At 28.6% G+C, this 14,327-nt stretch overlaps 2 pseudogenes; one reads left to right on the forward strand and one right to left on the reverse strand.

Moving 5' to 3' along the window:
- The first annotated feature begins 7,497 nt into the window (after window positions 1-7,497).
- Window positions 7,498-8,313, forward strand: LOC149888743 (uncharacterized; annotated as a pseudogene).
- Window positions 8,314-11,471: 3,158 nt separating this feature from the next.
- Window positions 11,472-12,260, reverse strand: LOC149888744 (uncharacterized; annotated as a pseudogene).
- Window positions 12,261-14,327: the final 2,067 nt, after the last annotated feature.

Here is a 14,327-nt window from a genome sequence, read left to right on the forward strand (position 1 = left end):
GTTTTATGGATGATTTTCTGATAATTTGGTACTATTCATCAGAAAAATCACACCGAATTTAAGCTCAAGGCATCATCAATCTTCATTTTTATTGGGAAAATAACCTCAATCCCTTTAACTTTGCCAGGATTCGTAGCATTTTTCATGACAACAACAAAATCTTTTTTGGAAGGATCTTCAGAGGTTCTTGTTCTTTCCAGCTGGGACTGCTGCAACGTCTTTTCTGTTAACCGTTATTTCTTTATCCAACCAGGTCGCTCATGTTTCCATCAATATAAACTCCATCAATATTTAAATATAAATTCAAATTTAAATTTTTGAAACATTTAAGAACCTTTTCAAGAAGTCTAGAAAAGGATCTTGAATGTTTCAGCAATTTAGATTTGAATTTACATTTAAATATTGATGGAGTCTTCTTGAGATTTATTATTTCAAGTTCATCAATATTTTCATGGTCTTCGACCGACAAATTTACTAAGCTCAATAAGAAGAGCCTCAATTAAATTACCTTGATAAATTCCTAACTCTTGAATGATAGGAACTAAATATTCTTTCGATGATGAATGTAAGCAATGAACTATTCTTCGTTATTTCGTGCGCAAGTTTTTTTTTAAACGTTTAATTCAGGCCGTCAAATCAAATTTTGTTTTTTTTGATAATTGAGAATTAGCATAATTTGTTTTGAGCATGAGTTTTTAAATGTTGGTTTTTAAATTATGACAAATTACCTCTGAAATGCTAATGCAGTGTGAAGAATGTGTGAAAATAATTAACATGAGTTTTTACATTTGACTTTTTTTAAACGTTGTATATTGAATTTGAGCAACTTCGGACAACTGATTTTTTTTTTTTTTTTTCTGCCTTTTTATAAACCCATCAATGAGAAAATATTAAAATTAACATGGAATCCAGTGGATTCAGTGGATTCTCTAAGCTTTTCAACCGAACTCGTGATTAAACAAATTTTAAAAAATCAATTTGATCAAATGACAATCTAAAATCAAAATGTGATTTCAAAAATATTGTTTAAAGTTACCAAAAATTTAAGTTATAAAAAATTACACACATTAAAATTTACCAAATACCTTCAAAAAGATGCCTTAAAATTAAATTTTGAGCTGTTTTTAGCCAATCAACCTTTTAGAGAATTTAATTTAGCCAATCAACCTTTTAAAGAATTACTATTAAGAGAACATTTTGTGTACGAGCTTCGCCATAAAAAAATTAATACTTTCTGAGGAAAAGGTGCAAAAATTGGGGAATCTTTAAAAATTAGCGAAAAATTCCAGTTTTCTGGTGGTATTAGCTACATTATAACTCAATGTATTAGTTCCCAGTAATTGTTTTTTTGCCTGCTTTTTTTGGATTTTGACTCATTGTGCGTTGATGAACTTTTTTTTGGATTTTGACTCATTGTGCGTTGATGAACTTTTGTAGAATGCAAGAAATGCAGGAACTATTTGAGTTACCTAAAATGTGTTTTTTATTTCAAATTATGAAATCCAGCACCATTAATAAAGTTGGTTCAAATGAAATCAAGCGCTATTAAAAAAGTTGTTTCAAATTATGAAATTAAGCGCTATCAACAAAATTTTTAAAAAGCCTAATTTTTTTTGAGGGCAGTTAAAAGAATCATTTTTAAGTAAACTAGCGATCGACAACATTTTTCTCTCCAGGCTTTAATATTTGACATTTTGACCGTCTATCCCATTTATATCAAAAACAACATTGTGTTTCTCTCAAATTAATTGGATATGCTACAGACACAGAAGAAAATTTATTAGTGTTGTGCGAAATTACAGCCTTTAAAAATTAGGTTATAAAGAATAAATGAATTGTCTCCATCTTGTAGATTAATGATCATGATAAACTACAATTTTATGTTTATTATTTTAACAAAGTTTCAGAGAGATTCATGTTCATAAAATGTTATAACTATATGTTCATAATAAACTAAATTATTATTACTAAATTTTAAGGAAGACAAAAAGCATAAAAAAAGGGAAAAGATTTTGAAGAATAACGAATCAAAGAATCAACGCTGAGGGCTGAAGAGGTAATGATATATATATATATATATATATATATATATATATATATATATATATATATATATATATATATATATATATATATATATATATATTTTTTTTTTTTTTTTTTTTTCTTATTTATTTTTTTGTATATATATATTTTTTTTTTTTTTTTTTTTTTTTTCTTATTTATTTTTATATATATATATATATATATTTTTTTTTCTTATTTATTTTTTGGATTTTACAAGTCTTTTAACTGAAAGTTTTTCATGTTGTTTTTAGAAAAAAAATTGATGTTGAGGCAAATGATCATTTTGAGAATATAAATTTTAATACAGTGAACTAAACTATCATCTTCAGAATATTAACTTTGATACTTTTCCTGAAGATTACGAAAGAAACACACTTTAGTGTCATTATATAGAACATTGAAACTTGTAATTAGCTGTACATGTGAGTCATCTTTATAAGGTCTTTTAGCAGGTGATAAAGTTTAGTTTCTGTGTGTCTATAAGGTGTAGATTTGAAGTCTTAAAAAAAATTTAAAACAAATAGATGATTTAGAAATTGAAGGCTGCTGAAGTTAAGATATCAATTCAAAATTAAAAAGATTGAATTTTCCCAAACTTAATTATAAATACTTCTGCTTCCGATTGCAGTTCAATTACACAATATTTTTTTAAACGAGTTACAAATAATTTTTGTTAAATGATAATTACAAATAATTGTAATAATCACACATTTTTAAAATGAGTTTCACAATAAAATACCCGTTTTACAAAGGTTTTCATCTTTTAAAAGTTGTTGTTTACACGCTACTGAATTTTTAGACCAATCCTCGGTGATTGATTTAAAACACTGATCCACTTTATGAATTGCAGCATTGATGCATTCATTGAATTGAGAATCTTGCCTTTTATCTGTTTCGCTTGTGCATAACGATGTTGATAAAATTAGTAGCAGAAAAAGAATGATATTCATTCTACTTTTTGTAAAAGTCCTAAAGTCAAAAGAACAGCTATATTGTAAATGAAGATTTATATTTTCATTAAATTTTAATAAGTTTTTGTAAACTTTAAATATTATCCAAAAAACCAACTACAATAAAAATCAATGGAGAAATTATCCGGCAGATAATATAAACAAAAACCATCTGGTATCCAAGGTTACACAACTTGTCGCAGAAATATTTTAGTATTCGTGTTAAAGTACTTTGGTGTTTTTTCGGAAAAAAAAAAAAGACCTGCAAAGAAGATAAATGTAAACAAAAAGCCATTTACATCTATTCAACCATTCGTTTTTTACAATGTACGCTAAAACACTCTAAAATAAGTTTTAAAAAGCCTAAAAACACATTGAGGGTAGATGAAGAAGATTGGGGAGACCGAAGGGGAAAAAAAACACGATTAAAATTTAAATTTTAAAGCGAAAGAATTTGTGATTTTTTTTTATCTCAGTTAAAAATTTTTGTTATCATTAGATATAGTAAAAAATAACGCACGCTTATACTTCAACCTAAAACCTAATCCAACCACAAACCCATGAGCCAAAACCCTAATAACCAATGCGAAGAAGTAATATAACAAGTAAAGAAGTAATATAACAAGTAAAGAAGTAATATAACAAGTAAAGAAGTAATATAACAAGTAAAGAAGTAATATAACAAGTAAAGAAGTAATATAACAAGTAAAGAAGTAATATAACAAGTAAAGAAGTAATATAACAAGTAAAGAAGTAATATAACAAGTAAAGAAGTAATATAACAAGTAAAGAAGTAATATAACAAGTAAAGAAGTAATATAACAAGTAAAGAAGTAATATAAGATATAAAAAGTAAGTGAATAAACGCGAACGCACATTCTTTACTTCTTACACACCTAATAATAAAACTGAATAATTTATTTCACTTTTTCCGAAAGAAAACTTTCCTAAAATAAAAAAATCTTGCATTAAAAAGGTATTGGCGTACTTTTTTGACAAGGATCGTGAATTTCTACAGAGAATTGTCAAATATTAGGCTTTTGACAAGATTCCGTCAATAAGGACTAACTTACGGAAAAACCAAATTTTCAAATAAATTTCCCGCTAACCGATTTAACGAAGAAGTTATATTAAAGTTATCTACGCTATTTTATCCACCGCAAGCATTTTTTTGTTTAAAACCTAGTGACGAAAAACGTTTTCTAACACTTCATATTTTGGAACGAATTTAAAGACGAAAATGTTTAGTAGGCACTATGCAATGCAATATTTTCATAATTACCGGTTTCTATTCGATTCAATCATAGAAATACAATATTTTTAAAAACATATGTTGTGATTGTTGTCATTTGTTTCTTTCCTATTACTTGTAATGTTTTTGTTCCAGCTTTTGATAAGGGTTGCGAGTTAAATGAGCTTGAGTTCAAGTTACTCAGTATTTCCTCCTCATAACTTGATTACACAGTGGGGTGTTACTCTGGAGTAGCAATAGAATAGGAGATAAAAAATTCCATCTTTGTTGTAGAAGTCAAAGACTGCAATAGTTTACTTAAACTGTAGTTTACAAGGACCACTTTTTTATTAGAGATGATTTGGCTGAATTCTAATATAATGAAAGATTAAATGATTGAATTCTAGTATAGTAAACCTGTTTAGTGCCACATCATAAAATCAAAATGAATGGTTTACAATTAGGGGAACATGGGTTAAGATGACGAATGGGGCAAGATAAAAACATATTGTTATCTTCAAAACTCAACTTAATATGAAATCTGACTGTAGCTGAGAGGGAAGTAGATTATATTGCTTTTTTTATAAATATTATTTTCGGAATCAAAAATAATTATTAAAAAGGTTTTTCCTATAATAAAGAGAAAAAAAATTTATCCACTTGTATTTGATTTATTTCATCATTACATCACCAGCCAAAGGTAAAGAAGAGTTTCTCATTCATTTTGTTCAATTTGGAAGCCATACAAGTAGTATTAAGCTATGATAGCTTATTTATGTAGAGTTCTGAGTCATTTTGAAGATTAGGTAGCCTAGGGGCAAGATGAACGGGGCAAGATGACTCGTTTGTCGTTTCGCCAAAGTACATGTTTTACCATAAACCTGTAATGTAATAACTTTTGTGTAGCTTAGTCATTGTTACATTGCTTTATTATGCATTAAAATACTTTGTTTGACATTTGCTTTATTTTGTTGTGCTGGAATTTGCTACGAACGATTAGTAGACTTTTTTTTGCATAGCCCTATATAAATATATAGTTTAATTGTTTAAAAAATTACATAACCGTTTGTATTACATATCTTGTTAACTAGAATTTATGATATCGTGTTCTTTAAGAAGGAAATGGTATAATGGAATTTACTTTATTTAAAGTCGCCATCTTGATTAATGACTTTGGTTAATGATTTTTTTCCTGGGTATTTTTAACTTTTATATGGGTTTTTTTTATACATATGAAACGCATAATAATATTTCCACTTTTTGATAAAGTTTTACTTATTGAAACAGTTATTGAATAAGATATATGTGCTTTTCAAAACGTTCGTCATCTTGCCCCATTGTCCCCAATATCTCTTTCACCCCTTCTTACTCCAATTTTTCTAGCGTAAACTTTTAGCTTACGCTCAGTTTTCTATTCCGTATTTTGCTGAGGCCTCAGGATTTTTAGGGCGTAGAAATTAAAAATTTAAGTAAAACGTTAAAATGTACTTTTTAATAAAAATATTAATACTATGACATGTCTGTCAACTCTCATTCTATGGGTTTACGAATTTTGAACAATATGAATGAAAAAATACTGGAAAAAAACTGGAATATATGTATTGTAACCATGGATGAAACTCGTTTTTTCCGAAGTAGATTGGTTTTTTCACTTTCATTCAGTTCTGTTTTGCTTCTCCGTCCTTCGTTCTTCATCTATCGTTGTTGTTGGCACGGAAGAATATTACTGCATTAAATTCATCAGACAGTAGTTTAGAGAGAAAATTTGAATCTGGTCATAACAAGAGAAAAAGAAAACTTGAGGAAGAAAAATACCTCGCGACTCAAAAAAACTTAATTTTACATCACATTAAGCCTTTGAGTGATGCAAATACTCAAGAAATTGGTTTTTATGTTACAGATCGTTCTTATCTCATCTCTTATGAAATTTTGAATACTCACATCACATGTAGCTTAATTATGTGTAAATCAAATTATATTTTGAATTAATTATGTGTAAATCAAATTATCATTATGAAATTTATAATAATTCGCTAGGTTATAAAAGCTAGAGTTAATTATGAAAAATAAGTAACATTTTTTATGCATTCAGCAACTCAAATCTAAGTACAACTTGCTTGCTGGGAATGTGCAACTTGCTTGCTGGGAATGTGCAACTTGCATGCTGGGACTTGTTTAGAGAAATTCTAGTTCAACAAGATCCTTTAACACTGAAAGAGGAAGATTTCCAAAGGATAACCATGGACAAAAATTCCCAGTGATGTATTATAATGAATATTTTCTAAATAGGGAAACCTACCTACGAGAACCTACAAGAAACCTGCAATAAAAAAATGATTAGTTAATTCTAATCATTCAAACAGCATATTTTGTTTTCCTCGCAAATTGTTTTCAATATGAAAAAAGAGCACAAAATTGATTGAAATTTTCATATTGAAAACATAACACATCAGATCTCAAGGACCATGAAAAAACCATAAAGAATGCTTTATAAAATTGATAGTTTAACTACAAGAATGAAGAAAAATGAGATCAATGCAACTTAAAAAAAAATGTCAATCAATGCAACTTAAAAAAAAATCAAATTAGAAGTGGAACATTTGTAAAACATTTTGAAGAGAATAATTTCAGTTTTAAAGTTTCTTGCCCTCCTAAAACAAAATGATAAATTATTTTCTAAAGGTAATAGAAACTTTTTGGGATTGAAATGATTTCAGAACTTAATCCAAATTATTCTAACTTTTGAGTTCAGAAAAAAAGAAAATCTATAATTTCAAACTGTCTGAATGCAAAATATTATTTAATAATTTGATTTGAGTGATTGCACTACAGACGTAACTCACCAAGAACAATTAACCTTAGATCTTAGATTTCAAAAACTTCATTTCAACTTCATTCAAAGATCATTTGTAGTTGAAAAAATAAAAAATTTAACATTTGATGAAAGCAGACCTAGATATATCAAATTGACGAGGTCAATCATATGATGATAAAGCAAACATGAAAGGGATTCATCCTGGAATGCAAAAGGGAGTAAATGACATTAACACTAGGGCGATCTTTGAGCCATTTTGTGTCCACTGTTTGAATTTGAAAATATGTGATGCTGCAAAATCATCTTTTAAAGTTTGTAATTTTTTAGTTTGGTATAAGAAGTTTATAACTTTATCTTAGGTTCTAATACCAGATGGGGTGACAAAATATATCCACGTGATACAGGTGTGCCATTTTAATGAAATCAGTGTAAATATGTCTGAACTCGATGATAGTTACGAATGGAGTTTAAAGACATTAAAAAATGAATATTCCAAAGTTTATGATGCTCTAGTTGAAATTGCTAACAGTTCAGAATATGATCTATCTACCAAATTTCAGACAAATAATCTTTTTAAACAAATTTCCAAATTTACAATCATGGTTAGCCTAAGTGTATAGTGTGAGATTTTACCTCAAGTATGTTTGGTTAGGAAAAAAACTCTTATTATGATCTATATACAGCGCAAACAGAAATTGACCAAGTATTTTACTTTTAACTACTCAAGTATTTCAATGACTTTTGAAATAAAGAAATTAATCTGATGCAAAACGTTTTGCTCGAAAATTGAGGAAAATTAGAAGTAAATCGTTAGTTTAAAGCTAAAAACACAGTTCGCCCTCGAAAGAAAAAAACTCTTTTTTTTCTCGATGAATCTGTAGAGAAGACAATTTAAAATCCAGAAACAGAGATATGGTGGAAGTTTTCAATATACTGGTAGATCAAATGCTACCATCTTTAGGTATTCGATTTAATCAACTGGCAGAACTTTCTGAGCTTTTTTAGTTTTTACATCAAATTCCGAAAGTTCCACGTCACACAAATTACTCAACAGCTTAAGAAACGTTGCAAAAACTTTATGGTTGCCTTAATATTCAGATGTGATTTTAAATCAATTATTTAATTAAATCAAAGCAAGATCTTGTATGGTGCCAGGAAAACTGCTCCCTTAGGCACTAATCAAGTTTATTTTAGAAAATCACTGCAAACAACCTTTTTCAAATTTAGTTATACTTTACGAATTTTACTAACATTTTCACACACTGTTACATCCACAGAAGAAGTTTCTCAAAGTTTAAATTGATTAAAGCCTACTTAATATCAAACATTTCACAGTGTAAACTTACAGGCTCAGCACACAGTGTAAACTTACAGGCTCAGCACACAGTGTAAACTTACAGGCTCAGCACACAGTGTAAACTTACAGGCTCAGCACACAGTGTAAACTTACAGGCTCAGCACACAGTGTAAACTTACAGGCTCAGCACACAGTGTAAACTTACAGGCTCAGCACACAGTGTAAACTTACAGGCTCAGCACACAGTGTAAACTTACAGGCTCAGCACACAGTGTAAACTTACAGGCTCAGCACACAGTGTAAACTTACAGGCTCAGCACACAGTGTAAACTTACAGGCTTAGCACACAGTGTAAACTTACAGGCTCAGCATACAGTGTAAACTTACAGGCTCAGCACACAGTGTAAATTGATAGGCTCAGCACACAGTGTAAACTTACAGGCTCAGCACACAGTGTAAACTTACAGGCTCAGCTAAGACAATTGACGTGTTAAAAAATATTGATATTAGTGCATTAAGTGAATCATTTGCAAATCCTAAAGTATGTAAAGTCAAGTTTCAATAAAGTCATCGCTATAATAATAATTTTAATAAATAAAGTTTAAAATATTTTTTTTCATTTTACGGGGTCTTACATTTTCATCTTGCTTAAGGGCTTCAAAGTTCAAATGCAGCCTCTGATGTAGAAAAATGCTTTATAGTAAATAAATACGAAATACAATTAACAAAATAAATCACGACGAAATGCAATAAATAAATATGAAATAAACTCATAAATAAAAATGTAATAAATTTGTAAGAGAAGATGTAATAAAACTATACTGCCCAGCTTAGAAAATGGACCGTATCTAATAAAAACGAAAAAAATCGAGTTTAGTTCGTTTTCGTCTTCATTAAACAATTTAAATTCGTAAAAAAATTAAAATTAACATTAAATTTAATATTATTTTTTAATCAAATAAAATTAAGTAGATTTTTTTTATTAAACATTTAAACGGTCGGGCCAATCGGCATTGACGTTTTTTTTACAAATGCCACCGCATAGTTTTTTTAATTACTGTCTATTTTCTAAGTAAAGCAGAATACATTAACTTTTAAAAAAAAATGTGTATAATTTTTTATTAAAAAAAAGTTTATTCAAAACACCCGAAACTAAAACATATATTGACAAAATTTACATTTATTTTAAACAAAAGTTGTTCAATTTCATGCATTCCTAGGAATCTTAATTTGTATCAACCATGTACTTTCTAGAAGTCGCGCTGCAACATATAAACTTTGTTCTTTACTCAGTGTTTTTTAGAAATCATAAAAAAAAAAAAAAAAAAAAAAAAGAATAAAGTTCAGTGGAATTACTCAAGGATTCATCGTTTTCTTTTCTTTTTTTTCTTTTTTTTTTTTGCTTGATTAGTTGTGGTCAATACCTTCAAAGTAATTTTTGGATGTTCATATTCATGCCACGCAAACTTTTTACTCGCCCAGCTTTCATCGAGTTCATCGAGTTCGGTTAAGTTTCCTTATAAGCTTGGTTTCCAATAGTTGTAGAAATATCGTACAACAATGGTGCAACATTCGTTTGATTTGTTGTGCGGTAAATTGTTGTGCAACGCAATATTTCCATTGCATTGAATTAGCGCAAAAATCTTTCAAAAAGACAGTGTAAACAAACAAAAAATGGCCGTCATAAAAAAAAATCTCCTTTTAAATTATCGACTTTTTGTTATACTTTTAACTTTAAGACACCGAACAAGCGTAAAAAAAAGAAAGCATGTGTTTAAGGTCGGAGAACTTTTTAAGAAACGCGTTAAGCAAGGTGCGTTTAGTTCTTTGGTGCAAGAAATGACGCTAATTGATAGGGAATTTTCTTTTATCGATACTTAAGAATGTCTCCTAACAGACTTGAACACCTTTTGTCTTTAATCGGGTTTTCAAATTTGTTGAAAATCCGAAACTTGTTGTGCTGTATGGGAAGTTCTCAAAAAAATATCTCTCAGAGCCCCAAATGACATAAAAGAAAGGCAAAATATAATTAAAGAGTTTAATCAGAATTTGAACTTTCCACAATGTATAGGAGCTATTGATGGAAAGCATGTACGCATTGAGGCTCCCGCAAAATTAGGTTCTTATTTTTGCAACTACAAAGGATTTTACAGCATGATTTTATTAGTCATTTATGATACTAAATATTGTTTTATAATTTGACATTAGGGCTTAGTGAAGGGATAATGATGCTGCCATTTTAAGTGAAAGCACATTTGGTAGAGCATTTAGTAAGGGAAACTTTGATTGACCAGAAATGTCTGAAGTCGATCCTAAAGTTCCACCAGCCCTTGTTGAAGATGATATATTTGCACTTAAACCTTGGTTAATGAAACCATACCTAGGTAAAAACCTTACCGTTCAGCAAAAAGTTTTTAAATATCGCTTATCAAGAGCACGGAGAACAATTGAAAATAGCTTTGGAATTTTAGGTGCTAGATGGAGAATTTACAAATCTCCAATTAAAGCAAAACCATCGAAAGTGGAAAATATAATAAAAGCTACTGTCTGTCTTCATAACTATTTGTGTTTAACAGATGTAGCACATTATATCCCTACTGGTATTGTTGATAGTGAAAGTTATTCAAGAATTATTATTCAAGGAGATTGGAAAAAAGAATTACAAGATCAACCATGTTTGCTTCATTTCTCGAAATCAAAAAGAAATAGATCAGTTTTTGATGCAATTGCAATAAGAAATACTTTTAAAAATTATTTGTATTCATGTGAAGGAAGCCTTTCGTGGGAATTGGACTATGTTCAATCATGTGACCAGAAAGTTTATTAAAGTATATTACATATACTTTAGTTAATAACTAGAGTATATGTAATATACTTTAATAAACTTTCTTTTAAATGACAATATGATATATTTAACAAAGCAATACTTTTTTATTTTTTTATATTTTAGATATGCCCCAATAGTTACTTAAAAGTTAATAAAATTCGTATAATATATTCCATGATTTTATTTAAAATGTGTAGTTTTTCACATCAATTGGTGAAACAAAATAGTAAGCTAGACTATAATATTTACATTATTTATTCACATTAAAAGGTTAAACAGAGAGGCTAGATTGTTTCACCTTTATCTGGAAACTCTAATTTGAGAAGAAGTGCTTGTATTTGAACTTTAGCCAAAGTTTTGGAATAGTTGTTTAATTGCTTTAGCTGTGGAATCAATGATTTCATAAGTAAATAATTTTCATCCTGTTCTTCTTCAATCTTATTTTTAATACTGGAGTTAATTATTTCTAATGTTTTCACTAAAGTTTTGTCAAGTAAATCATTAGAATCTAAGTTTTTTCTTTTTCTTTTAGTTTTGTTATAAGTATGAATTGTCGATTCATTTGACTCTACTTGCACACAAGAAATTATATAATCGTTTTTTTCAGTCTCATCTTCAGATAAATGATGATTTAGCTCCTTGTTCAATGCATAATGAATATTTTCTACTTGCTCACAAACCACCTCATCATTTTTCTCAAAATTCTTTGTTTCTAATCTGGAATCAGAAGGTGAACGAATATTCGATGTTGCTTCACGATGTTCTATAAAATTATTTAGCCAATCGAGCTGAAGAAATTGAGGTGGAACTGAATTCCTTCCAGAACCTGATGGGATATTTCTTTTTTATTTCAGCCACCTTCCATAACTACTTCGAATGCTTTTATAGCATTCTTACACTTGATTAGCAGATAAGTTTTACAGACGACCAATTTCTTCCCATGCCATTTTCTTTTTCCATTTGTCTTTAAATTCCTTATCAAACTTGTCATACAAAACTGGAAGTTTTTGAACTTCGTTCATAAAATCTGCCTTAAAGATTTTTTCTAACACACAAGATGGAGCCGTCGCCATGCTTTGTAAAAAATGGCGATATTTTGTAAACTTTATTGTTGTACCACAGTTATTGTGTGGTTTCCAATAAAATAATAAGCTGCGCGTTTTGCACAAAAAACAAAATACTGCTGCAGTAATTTCTTCGGAATTAACTGTATAGTTTGTGTGCTGTTTTCTTCGGAATTAACAAACACTGACACCATCGTAGCTATTTTCTTCGGAACTCTTCAGTATTTGATTTGAAAATCCTTCGGCACATTGATCCAGAAAAAAAGCAGAGGAATCTTTCAGTTATTTATACATCGGGTGCATCGGTATTGTGAATTAAACGGAAAAAAATAATAAAGATAATGTATAAATTTCATTTTATACATAGAAAAATTCAAAAAAAAACATTTTTATGTATAAAAGGTTTTTGAAACAATCTGAAAAGAAAAAGTTTTGCTGCATTCATTTATTTATTTTGAATTGCACTTGTCTTTTATGGCATACTGTTGACCAATTTTTAGCATATTGATACCGAAATAGTATACCAAGCTATTTTTACAACATCCCGCAGATTTTTTTTATTATTTCGAGCCTTTTGCTTTGCTACCATTTTTACGATTTTCCATAAATTTTCTGAGAATAGTGCTGGGCAATCCAATTGTCTGATATCATTATGTTGGAATCATACCTTAGCTTTAGTTATCTTGCTGATATGGTTAAAGCAATATGGTATCCTCTTCATGTGGAAGAATTATTTCTTCAAGTATGTAGGGATAAATATCAGCTGTCGTAATGTCTGTTGTTAAGTGAATAAGATCAACATCAGATAACGAAAAACATCCCCGCAGTATAATACTGCCACCACCAAACTTTAATGAATTTTTATTAAAAACGTGGGTCTCTGTTTCTCTGCCTATAATATCCCAAGTTAAATATATATATATATATATATATATATATATATATATATATATATATATATATATATATATATATATATATATATATTATTATTATTATTATTATTATTATTATTATTATTATTATTATTATTATAACCATATTATTTACTTTAAATCTCCTGCTTACATAATTATTAAAGAATTTGGTTTTAATTTTTTTTTTGGCCAACTTCCAAATTTTTTTAGGTTAATTTTAAATAGTTTACTGTGAACATCTAGTATCAGTATTTAGTAGAACAATGCAGACCTAATTTCTTCTGTTGCTGGTTATCAAGATGCTCATATAGTACGGTTCATTTTAAATTGCCGCATATTTGGGTGTTTATTTTCAGTTATCGAGACTTAAATACATTTCTGAGTTAAGGTTTATTTAAAAGTTTGCTGAATACCAACATTGAACCCAACTCTTTTATGAGTTAACAAAAAATTACCTTTAAAAACCTCGCCAATCTTTTCATTCAAAATGACTGTCCGTTGCAGGTTAAACATTACTTTTTACAAGCCACTTTAATACTTCCTGCCAAATACTTTATCCTTCTGTAAGAAAAAAAAAAAAAAAAATCAGGGCGATGTGATATAAATTATGAAGAACTGAATTTAATAAGTAAAAAATATTTGTAGTTTGATCAAAATCGCTGAAATTGATATTCATCTCGGAAGTTAAATTATCAAAGAAACGCTTTCTTTATTTACGAAGTTTGATATATTTACGAAAATTGATATTTGATATTTTGACATCATAATGGTTATTAATTTATCAAACTTTGTTTTCAGTATAAAGGTAAGAGTAAATGATTTAGGTTGATTTGTTTGTTTAGTAATTTCTATTTTTTTAGTGACAACTCCATAGCAACCATAGCTTTAATAACGTCACAACTTCATATCAACACTATCATCACCAATCAGATTTTAAGATATATTTAGTTGTTAATTATAGTTTAATTATTCTAAAGTTTTTTTTTGTTTTGTTTCAATCTGCATGTTGATTTATTAGGGTAAGGTTGCTAATATTGTACCGATGCCTAAAATTTTACTAATAGAAGTTAATAATTTTATAACGCTATTACATTTTAATATTGTTCTTTTGAAAAAATATTTTTTGTCCTAACTTCCATGAGCGGCAGTGTATATTGTA

The sequence above is a fragment of the Hydra viridissima genome, unplaced genomic scaffold (assembly GCF_058129835.1).
Source record: "Hydra viridissima isolate aposymbiotic clone 2 unplaced genomic scaffold, HvirCarnegie_v1 scaffold_5, whole genome shotgun sequence".
NCBI classification, from domain to species: domain Eukaryota; kingdom Metazoa; phylum Cnidaria; class Hydrozoa; order Anthoathecata; family Hydridae; genus Hydra; species Hydra viridissima.